Below are 10,031 nucleotides of genomic sequence, written 5' to 3'. Positions count from 1 at the left end.
AAGGGTTTTATTCACATTGAGGAAGAGCTTGATTTGGGGATCTTGTCTCCTTGAATAGAGCTATAAATAAGGGAATTTGTATTCATGAAAGGACACAAAACATTCTATACGCAAAAGGCCAAAATCTGTTCTTATTCTATCAATCTACTTTCTTTCTTCTATTCTTGCTATAGTTCTTATCACCACTTCTGGAGAAGCTAAGTCCATAACCAGGCTTGTATTTCCTTCAAGTTATTTTAATAATCTCATTTTTGTTCTTATTTATTTCATAATCTTGGATCAAATTAATTCATGTGTCTATAAATCACGTTACTAATTTAACTTACCATTTTACGGGTAAATAGTTTGGTACCCACCGTGGAGCATAGTCAATTGTGTAATTACTTTAATCTATGCATCTGTTACTAACACAATTAATTCTTTTATCTAGAAAAAGAAAAATCAGATATGGAAGCTAATGATGTGAATAATTCTTACAATGTTGGAGTACACAACGAGCATGAGGATGTGTTCCAGCGTGATGATTCAACTAGCAAAACTCGCAATGAAAGAGATGAAACAATGCATTTTCGCAAAGAACAAAGTCCTCGGCATGTGAGAAGTCTAACTCCTAATGATGCGGATGATAAACATGTTGTTTAAATGGTCAAAATCTTGAGAGAGAAACAAAGGGAAATTATGAAGCATCTCTCAAGCAGGCGCTTTCGGTTGCTTCCAATAAATCCAATGGAGGAGTTCGGATTCCTCCCAACGTGCCTGCAAATCAAACAACGCAAAGAACCGATAACATCGCCCTAAGGGAGGAGTTTGATTTTAATGAAAATGAAGCAGGTGGTACATGTAGTGGATCCTGGAACGACAACAATGTTAATGACCCTTTCAAGACCGAGCTTATGAGATTCGTGAGGGAAATGAATGAACAAATGGACCAAAATATTAAAGATTCCATGCTCGAATGGATCATATCCCGGGAGTACCACCGGTGTTGAAGGGACCGGACTTAAAGAAGTATACACAGTTGCTGTTCAAACCAAGTGTGGCCCCCGAACTAATTCCGAAAAGATTCAAGATGTCTGATATTCCAAAGTATGATGGGACTTTAGATCCATATGAGCATATCACAACTTACACTACGGCAGTAAAGGGAAATGTCTTGGCCCCGCACGAGATCGAATCGGTTTTGTTGAAGAAATTTGGCGAAACCCTAATGAAAGGTACTTTAACTTGGTATTCTCTTTTACCTGAATATTCCATTGATTCTTATGAAATGCTCGTAGATTCTTTCATTAAAGCTCATGCTGGGGCAAGAAAATTCCAATCTAGGAAAGAAGACATATTCAGAATCTCTCAAGGAGAGACTGAACTCTTGTGAGAGTTTGTAATCCGATTTCAAAAGGAAAGGATATTGTTGCCAGCAGTACCAGATGAGTGGGCGGCTGAAGAGTTCACCAAGGATCTCAACCCACTAAGCTCTGATGCCTCGAAGAAGTTGAAGTAAAGCTTGTTGGAATTTTAGGAAACCACATGGTCATATGTCCATAATTGTTATGAATCAAAGATCAGAATCGAAGATGATCAACTAAGCTCTTCAGTGTTAGACAAGGATCACAACTTCGATCGGAATCAAGAAAAAATTAAAACTGATTTCGATTCGGACCGGAGATCTTCCAGCAGCCATTTTCAGCTTTACGAAAGAGTTGATAGGCATGGGAGTAAAGGATTTCAGCCATCAGACAGGTTTGCTTCCTATAGAAGGACGGATCATGGTCAGAATAGCAGAACTTTACAGGAGAAGGAACCATCAGGGTCCCGGGATTTAGCATACCCCTGTTATCTGACTACAACTTCAACATAGTTTAGTAGAGTTGGTTTTGGCTATGGGGAACATTAAAGAGACAAGATTTCCGAAATCAATTCGATCGGATCCTAGTCAAAAGGATCCTAATTTATGGTGTGAATTCCATAGAACGCATAGCCATAGAACTGGGGACTGGTGACACCTTTGTGAAGATGGTGCAACGCTATTGAAGAATGGTCACCTTAGAAAATTTCTAAGTGATTGGACCAAAAGTAATTATGGTAGGAATCGAGATGTTGTGGAACTGGATAAACTAGCTATAGGGTTAACTCGCCTAACGATAAACATGATCTTTGGTGGTGACGAGGTAAATGGGGTGAAGTTTTTAGCAGCAAAGAAGAGGAAGATATTGCTAACTCCTGGCAAGAGGATCCGAGAAGCAGCTGAAGATGATGAAATCACCTTCTTGGAAGAGGATGATAATAGCATTCTCTTATTGTCTTAGATTTTAAAATTAAACGTGTGTTGGTTGATCGAGGTAGTTCAGCTAATATCATTCAATGGAGAATTTTGGTACAAGAAAAGTTAACCGGAAACATAATTCTGGCAACGAAGCTTCTTGCCTGGTTCAACCTTACAAGTGTAACGACCCAAGGAGAGTTTTATTGCCTAGGTATGCTGAAGGCATACCAAAGACCACTCTGTTTGAAGTGGTAGATGGCGACATGGGATATAATGTGAACCTTGGAAGACCATAGATTCAAGAAATGAAGGTTGTTCCATCGAATTACCATCAGGTGCTGAAGTTCTCCACACCGGATAGGGTCAAAAAAATTAGAGGAGATCAACCAACTGCAAGAGAAATGAATGTAGTTACCTTGTGCAGTAGCAAGGCAAAAGGAACATTCAAATAATAACTACAGGAACTAGTGCCCTCATCTATTTTGATTCAAGATAATGGAGGCGAGAAGTCATCAGATTTCTATCAGGTACCGAAGTCTTTTCAGGTACCGGAGGAAACGAATGCAACCAAATCGACTACAGAGAAGCTCGAACAAGTGGCCTTGTTCACAGAGTTCTTAGAAAGAAAGTTCCACTTAGGAATAGGGTTGAACCCCAAACTAAGACCTTAAAATTATTAATTTTCTTAAAGCTAACGTCGATTGTTTTGTGTGATATCATTCTGATAGGATAGGTATTCTGTTGGAAGTGGCTGTCCATAAGCTAAGTTTACACCCTAACATCCCTCCGATAAGGCAGAAAAAATGACCGATAGCAGAGGTTAGAAACAGGTTTGTTAAAGAAGAGGTAACCCGGTTGCTTAATATAGAATCAATTCGAGAGGTAAATTATCCAGATTGGTTAGCTAACGTGGTGGTTGTTCCCAAAAAAATAACAAATTTAGAATTTGTGGGGATTATAAAAATTTGAATAAGGCATGTCCTAAGGACTCTTTACCATTACGTAACATTAACCAAATGATTGATGATATGACCGAGCATGAGTTAATAAACTTTTGTAATGCGTATTACAGATATAATCAAATTAGGATGCACCTCGAAGATCAAGAAAAAAATATCATTTATCACAAAATTTGGCACATACTACTATAATGTGATGCCTTTCGGGCATAAGAATGCTGGAGCCACTTACCAAAGGCTTGTTAATAAGATGTTTGAACATCAAATTGATAAAACTATGGAGGTTTACATTGATGATATATTGGTTAAGTCTCTTAATGCAGGAGGTCATTTGGCTCATTTACAAGATACATTTGTAATTTTAAGGAAATACAACATGAAGCTCAAACTGTGGTTCCGAGAAGTTTCTTGACCTTTTGGTTTCACAACGAGGAATTGAAGTGAATCCCGACAAAATCAAGGCCATAGAAGATATCCCTAAACAATTGACAAGTGTAAAGGAAGTTCAAAGGTTGACTGGCTGGTTGGTGGCACTTAGTAGGTTCATTTCGAGATCTTCGGAAAAGTGCCATCATTTCTTTTTTCTCTTGAAAAAGAAGAATGATTTTTCTTGGACTCCGGAATGCCAGAAGGCATTGAAAGACCTAAAGAGGTACTTGCGTAGCCCTCCGTTGTTGTCAAAACTGAAGGAAGGAGAGAAATTGTTAATTTACTTGGCAGCTTCATAGGTTGCGGTTGTTGACAGTCAATTTTGACTCTCCGTATTTAAAAAATAAATTTTGCAAGCTTCCTTGTCAAAAAATGATAAAATGTAGTAGTATTTTACACATTATTAACTGTAATGTAATTTATTGATAATTATTCCTATTTTTACAAATATAGGAATTTTTATCATTTTATTTCAATTGGTTAAATACTACCATTTTTGTATATTTTTATAGATTTCAAATAATTTATTGGTAATTGCCCTTTTTCAAATATTAGGATATTTTATCAATTTATTGTCTTTTCAAAAAAATAAAATAATAATTACTACATCTTTGTTGTAGAAATTGACATTTAAATAAATACTACAAGATTTTTTAATTAAATAAATATTTTCAATTCTTATAATACAGTCTATTTAATTACAAGGAGGCCAGTAAAATTTATCTCAAATACGGATCAAATACAATCGAAATTCAGTGTCTCATCAACATCTGATATGACAACACATCCGATGTGACAAGACATCTTGATAAGTCACTTGATGTAACCTAATATGACAAGTGACATGACATGACATGACATTGAGGTGACTTCACATTATGTTGACCATTGGATAATAACCCTGGAACAAATAATGATGGCTTTGTTTGTCCAATGGGTAAAGGGGTGCTTTGTGTTTTAATATAAATAAAGAGTCCCAAAAATCTAACAAGAGGGGATACTCATTTTACACCATCAGATTTTGAGAGAGGGGTGTAACCCTAATTTTGTTCTTCTCTCGTTCTCTCTTTTACAGACACCAGCCGCCCCCTCCCAAGCTCTCATCTCTCTCATTTCTCCAATAATGGTTGCCGCCCAGCCCCTCTATATTCCCTCTCTCTAAAAGTTTGATGCCGCCGCCGCTTTCCGGCGAGCTTGGCTGGCCGGCAAACAACTAGTGCAAACCCCATCGCCGACCCTACTATTCATGTCACCTCCTCTCTCCGTCTCTGTCTCTTCATGCGTATAACACACAGATCTAGAGAAAATATACTCGTCGGAGGAATGAAACTCCACTGAAAGTGGCGGATCTGGTGTTTGGCCGGAGTCTTAGCCGGAAAATTGGGTCTGGCAGCCTATACACGTCCCGGTAGTTGCTCACTGCCTCTTTGACGAAGATTCATCTCATCCGTTGCGTCAACACTAGTGACTTAGCTATTGTTATTCATCGTCGAGTACTTTTGACATTCTACGGGTGGTTCAGGTATCAATACTTTGTTGTGTTACTTTAATGCATATTCATTTCATTAGGTGTCATTCTAATGCCTTTGTTGTCAGAACTTTTTCAGTTATGTTAAGCTTGAATTGACCATTTAGTTCGCTTGGTCATTACTAACCTAAATGCTTGATTTTGTCTCTATTCATTTGGTTATTCCATCAATAAGCAACATTAATTACGTAAGAAGAGTTTGCTGGAAATCTATTATTGGCCATCCATGTTGGACACTATCATGGCTTTTTCTTAGATTATTGTTGTTTTCACATTGCTGTGTGATTTCAATGTTATTGAGCAGATGCTACATTGATTATGCTTTGGCCGATGAGAAAATAACCCCGAGTTATTGAGGCCACGACCCTTGGAATAACCCTCGGACCGGGTCCGAAATAACGAGGTGATGATGATAAATATCAGAAAAAGAAAAAAAACGAGAACACAAACCAACAACCTATAGTTGGCGATACGGTTGGCCACCGGAGTTTCTACCGAGGCGGTTCCCGTTTTCATGTCTTGGTGTATATCGGATATTACATGTATCTGATCCTCCTATATTATCTTTTAAACTATTTTCCAAAACTATTTTCAAAAACAATTTCTCACAAAACATTTTTTCAAATAAAAGCATTTCAGAAAATAAATTAGTCTATTATTTACCTAATATTTTACTAATAATTTTACTTCTCTTGTCTTGCGAGGTACTATCATACGGAGTTACTCTCGGAAGATGACACTCGAAGATGAAAAGACAAATCCCATCAAAGTTTCCCGCTTCGTACTTCTCGTTCTCGGATGTATTAAAAAATACAAGTATTGTAATGACCCGACCGATCGTTCTGAGAATTAATGTCCCGATCGGCGGCATAAGGTCCTGAGCAGCTTCGTATTATGTATATTGTCTTGCGTGCGTGGTTGAATTCAGTTACAGGATGATTCAGAGTGAATTAGAACACTTAGTCCCTAAAAGTGGAATCTTAAGTCTTAGGATTTTGACAATAATTGGAACTGTGTGAAGACAACTCCGGAATGGAGTTTCACCGGCTCTGTTATCTCCGTTGGGAGATTTTAGACTTAGGTGTGTGTCCGGATTGTGTTTTGGAGGTCTGTAGCTCATTTAGGCTTGAAAAGGCGAAAGTCGAATTTTTGGAGATTTTGACCGGTAGTGGACTTTTTGATATCGGGGTCGGAATCCGATTTCAGAAGTTGGAGTAGGTCCGTAATGTTGAATATGACTTGTGTGCAAAATTTGGGGTCAATCGGACGTGCTTTGATAGGTTTTGACATTAGTTGTAGAAATTTTAAAGTTTCAATTTCATTAAGTTTGAATCGGAGGGTGATTCGGGTTTTTAGCGTTGTTTGATATGATTTGAGGGCTCAACTAAGTTCATATGGTGTTTTAGGACTTGTTGGTATGTTTGTTTGAAGTCCCGAGGGCCTCGGGTGAGTTTCAGATGCTTAACAGATCCAAATTTGGACTTGTGTAGTTGTTGAAGCTTTCAAGCTTCTGGTGTAATCGCACCTGCGGTGGGGTGGCCGCAGGTGCGGACTCTCACGTGCTGAAGGGATCTTGCAGATGCGGCCCTGGTCTGGTTAACCGGTGGTCACAAGTGCGACAAAAGATGCGCAGAAGCGGAGCCGCTCCTGCGGAGAAGGGATCGTAGAAGCGGAAAGCGAGCTGAGTGAGGATTCCGTAGAAGCGGACAAAAATTCGCAGGCGCGCACTCGTAGGTGCGACCTTATGCTCGCATAAGTGGACCACAGGACGTAAGTCATTTCCGCACCTGCGATGGAATTTCCGCAGGTGCGACTAGAAGCCTGCAGAAGCAAAAATCGCTGGGCAGAAAAGGGCTAAGTGCGATGGTTGATTTCATTCTCCAATTTTGGACCTAGAGAGCTCGGATTGAGGCAAAATTTCGAGGGATTTTCAGACGAAGCTTGTGGGTAACGATTCTTAACTCTTTTATGGGTATATCTCATTAATCTATAGTTGAATTCATCATTTAATTAAGGAATTTGGTTGAGCAATTTGGGAAAAGAGATGGAAAGTTCTTCAAATAAATTTTTGAGTTTTGATTCGGATTTTGATATCGGATTTGGATAATTTTGGTACGAGTGAACTCATGGTTGATTGTGTATTAGTATTTTGTGATTTTTATCCGTTTCCAAGACATGGGCCCGAGTCGACCTTTTGGGCCGAATTTTCGATTCTTTACTAAAGTCGTAGATTTATTATTTAAATTAGTTTCTCGTAATTTTATTCATGATATGTAATTGTGTTTGGCTAGATTTGGGCCATTCAGAGTCGGATAATCGAGGAAAGGGCATTCTTACTGATTGATTGAGCTTGGTTCGAGGTAAGTATCTTGCCTAACTTCATGTGGGGAACTACCCCTTAGGATTTGAGTCTTCTATGCTAATTGTAGTCTGTGTACGCGAGGTGACAAGAACATGATCAAACTTATTTATGGAAAGTTGGCCTTTTAGGGTTCTTAGGTCCTTGTATTCACTGATTATGCAGTTGTTATGTTATGAATACGTCTCTTAATCACTAGTTTCACCTCTACCTGCCTTAATTAGAATTAATTGCTTCATGATCCGCCCTTGATGCTTATTTGAGTCATTTGTGCCTTAACTGAAATTGTTATCTCTTCTATTGCCATGCTATCTTTCCCCTAACTGCTTATCTTTATTTGAAGTTATAATTATCTCTTTTGTAATTGTTCATCCTTAATTGAGGCTATGATTATCTTTCTGCTGCTTATCCCTAATTGAATTTGTTGTATCTCTTTCTTAATTTGCCAACCTTAAAACGAAGTTAGATATCTTATATTTTAGTTGACTTGTCCTTATTTAGAATTATTCGCCTTGTGTTAGCTCCCTCGTTATTGAATTGTACATTGTGTACCGTTGTTGCATAATATGTCCTTTCTTGTTTAGCTGTTCTTATTATGACTACCATTCTCCATTTTGGCCCCTCCTTGTGAATTAATTCCTCTGTTCCTTTGAGTTCTAGAATTTCTGAGTTGATTTATTTGCCGTACTCTTGTATTAGTGTTATTGTTGATGTTGTACTTGTTGTTTTTGCATATTTACTTTGGGACTACGAGGCGGTACCTCGGAAGATCCTCCTTTCTTACATATTTACTTTGGGACTACGAGGCGGTACCTCGGGAGATCCCCCTGTCTTGCATATTTACTTTTGGGACTACGAGGCGGTACCTCAGGAGATCCCCTGTTGAGCATTTACTTTTGGGACTACGAGACGATATCTCGGGAGTGCCTTTTGTTGACATCTCTTTGTTATGGGGTTGCACGAGGTTTCTGCAGTGCTATTATTATTATTGATATTTGCACATGCGGCGTGACAAGGTGGGATACATATATGTGAGTTGCACATGTGGCGAGACAAGGTGGGAACATTATTATGCACGTGTGGCGAGATAAGGCGGGCATTTACTTTACCATTGCACACGTGGCGAGACAATGTGGGCTATGTCAAGGATTGATTTGTGATGGCATGGAGGAATTCTTGTTGTTGATATTTGTGTAGTGGTACACTTATCTGTGTGAGCTTTATCTTGTGAAAGTTGTGAGAAAATATTCTACGTGATGTCCGTCCTATTCCTTATGCTCACTAGATGGTATGAACTATGTTAGGACATTTGCACAAACATGCACGTAGTTAAGCACTCTTATCGGATAAGAGGTTTCCTTGATATTGTTGAGTATAGATGCATACCGTTGCTTACTTGCCTTCTATGTGATAATGGCACTATTTGGCACGCGAGTCGTCAGTGCGGTTATGTGGTGTAATGAGGGCACATGATGCCAAGTGTTAGGGTTTAGGTATTGAGGCACGTGAGTTGTAATTTGTCCGAGGTTCAGTACCTCGTGGAGTTTATTGACAAAAACCCAGTGTGGAAGCTGTCGTATTGTTGAGTTGCTACTTGTCCTTTCTTTATCTGTGATTATCGGACTTAGGCTGTGTTTCCGTTCATTCTTCTATGTCATTATTATGGTGTTCCGCTGATAGTGTTTTTTTTCCTTCCTTATTGCAATTACCGTATTAATTGCCACTTCGCGTAGTCTTTATGTAGATATCATACTCTGTTGTTTCTATACTTATACTTGTTCAGGTTATTTAGTCCAGTAGGTGTCTTGACTGTACCTCGTCACTACTCCACTGAGGTTAGTCTTTATACTTACTGGGAACCGCCGTGGTGTACTCGTACTATACTTCCGCACATTTTTGTGCAGATCCAGGCATTTTCAAAGTCAGTTGATCATTAGCTAGTTGTGCGGATTGTTGCTGTGAAGACTCAAGATAAACCTGATGCTGCGTTCGCAGGCTTCGGAGTCACCTTATGATTTGTATTCACACTGTTTACTTTATTTAAAACATTTGTATTTAGAAAATTGTAACAAACTCTGTAGAGCTTATGACTTGTACTACCGGTTTTGGAAATTATAAATTTTATAGAGATTTCTATTTCAAAAGTTGTTAGATGTTATTTATTATTGTTGTTATTCAGTAAATGTTAGGCTTACCTAGCCCCTAAGACTTGGTGCCATCACGATATCCAACGAAGGGAAAATTGGGTCGTGGCAAGTATAGTAAAAATTGTAGATAGATATCATATCTAATTACTTAGTTATGCTTGATTGATATTACCCGCTTCGTACTTTTCGATCCCGAATGTACTAAATAATACAAGTATAGTAAAAATTGTAGATAGATGTCATATCTAATTACTTAGTTATGCTTTCTTGATATTTGTTTACGTGTGACAACACTTAGGAAATTACATCTAGTTAATAATCAAGGTAACTTGCTGTCGCGGCCCCAAAT

General features: G+C 38.5%; 1 long non-coding RNA gene across 2 annotated transcripts; it reads left to right on the top strand.

Moving 5' to 3' along the window:
* The first annotated feature begins 4,370 nt into the window (after positions 1-4,370).
* LOC142167851 (uncharacterized) lies at positions 4,371-9,679 on the top strand. 2 transcript variants are annotated; one of them, XR_012698036.1, is made up of 2 exons: positions 4,371-7,119; positions 7,468-9,679. It is a non-coding gene; the product is annotated as an uncharacterized LOC142167851 (long non-coding RNA). The 2 variants fall into 2 exon arrangements; XR_012698035.1 differs by having other exon boundaries at positions 4,371-7,123.
* The last annotated feature ends 352 nt before the right edge of the window (positions 9,680-10,031 follow it).

This window comes from Nicotiana tabacum, chromosome 13 (assembly GCF_000715075.1).
Source record: "Nicotiana tabacum cultivar K326 chromosome 13, ASM71507v2, whole genome shotgun sequence".
Lineage (NCBI taxonomy): Eukaryota > Viridiplantae > Streptophyta > Magnoliopsida > Solanales > Solanaceae > Nicotiana > Nicotiana tabacum.
The sequence above is the reverse complement of the archived record's forward strand: the minus strand, read 5'-3'. Positions and strand labels throughout refer to the sequence as shown.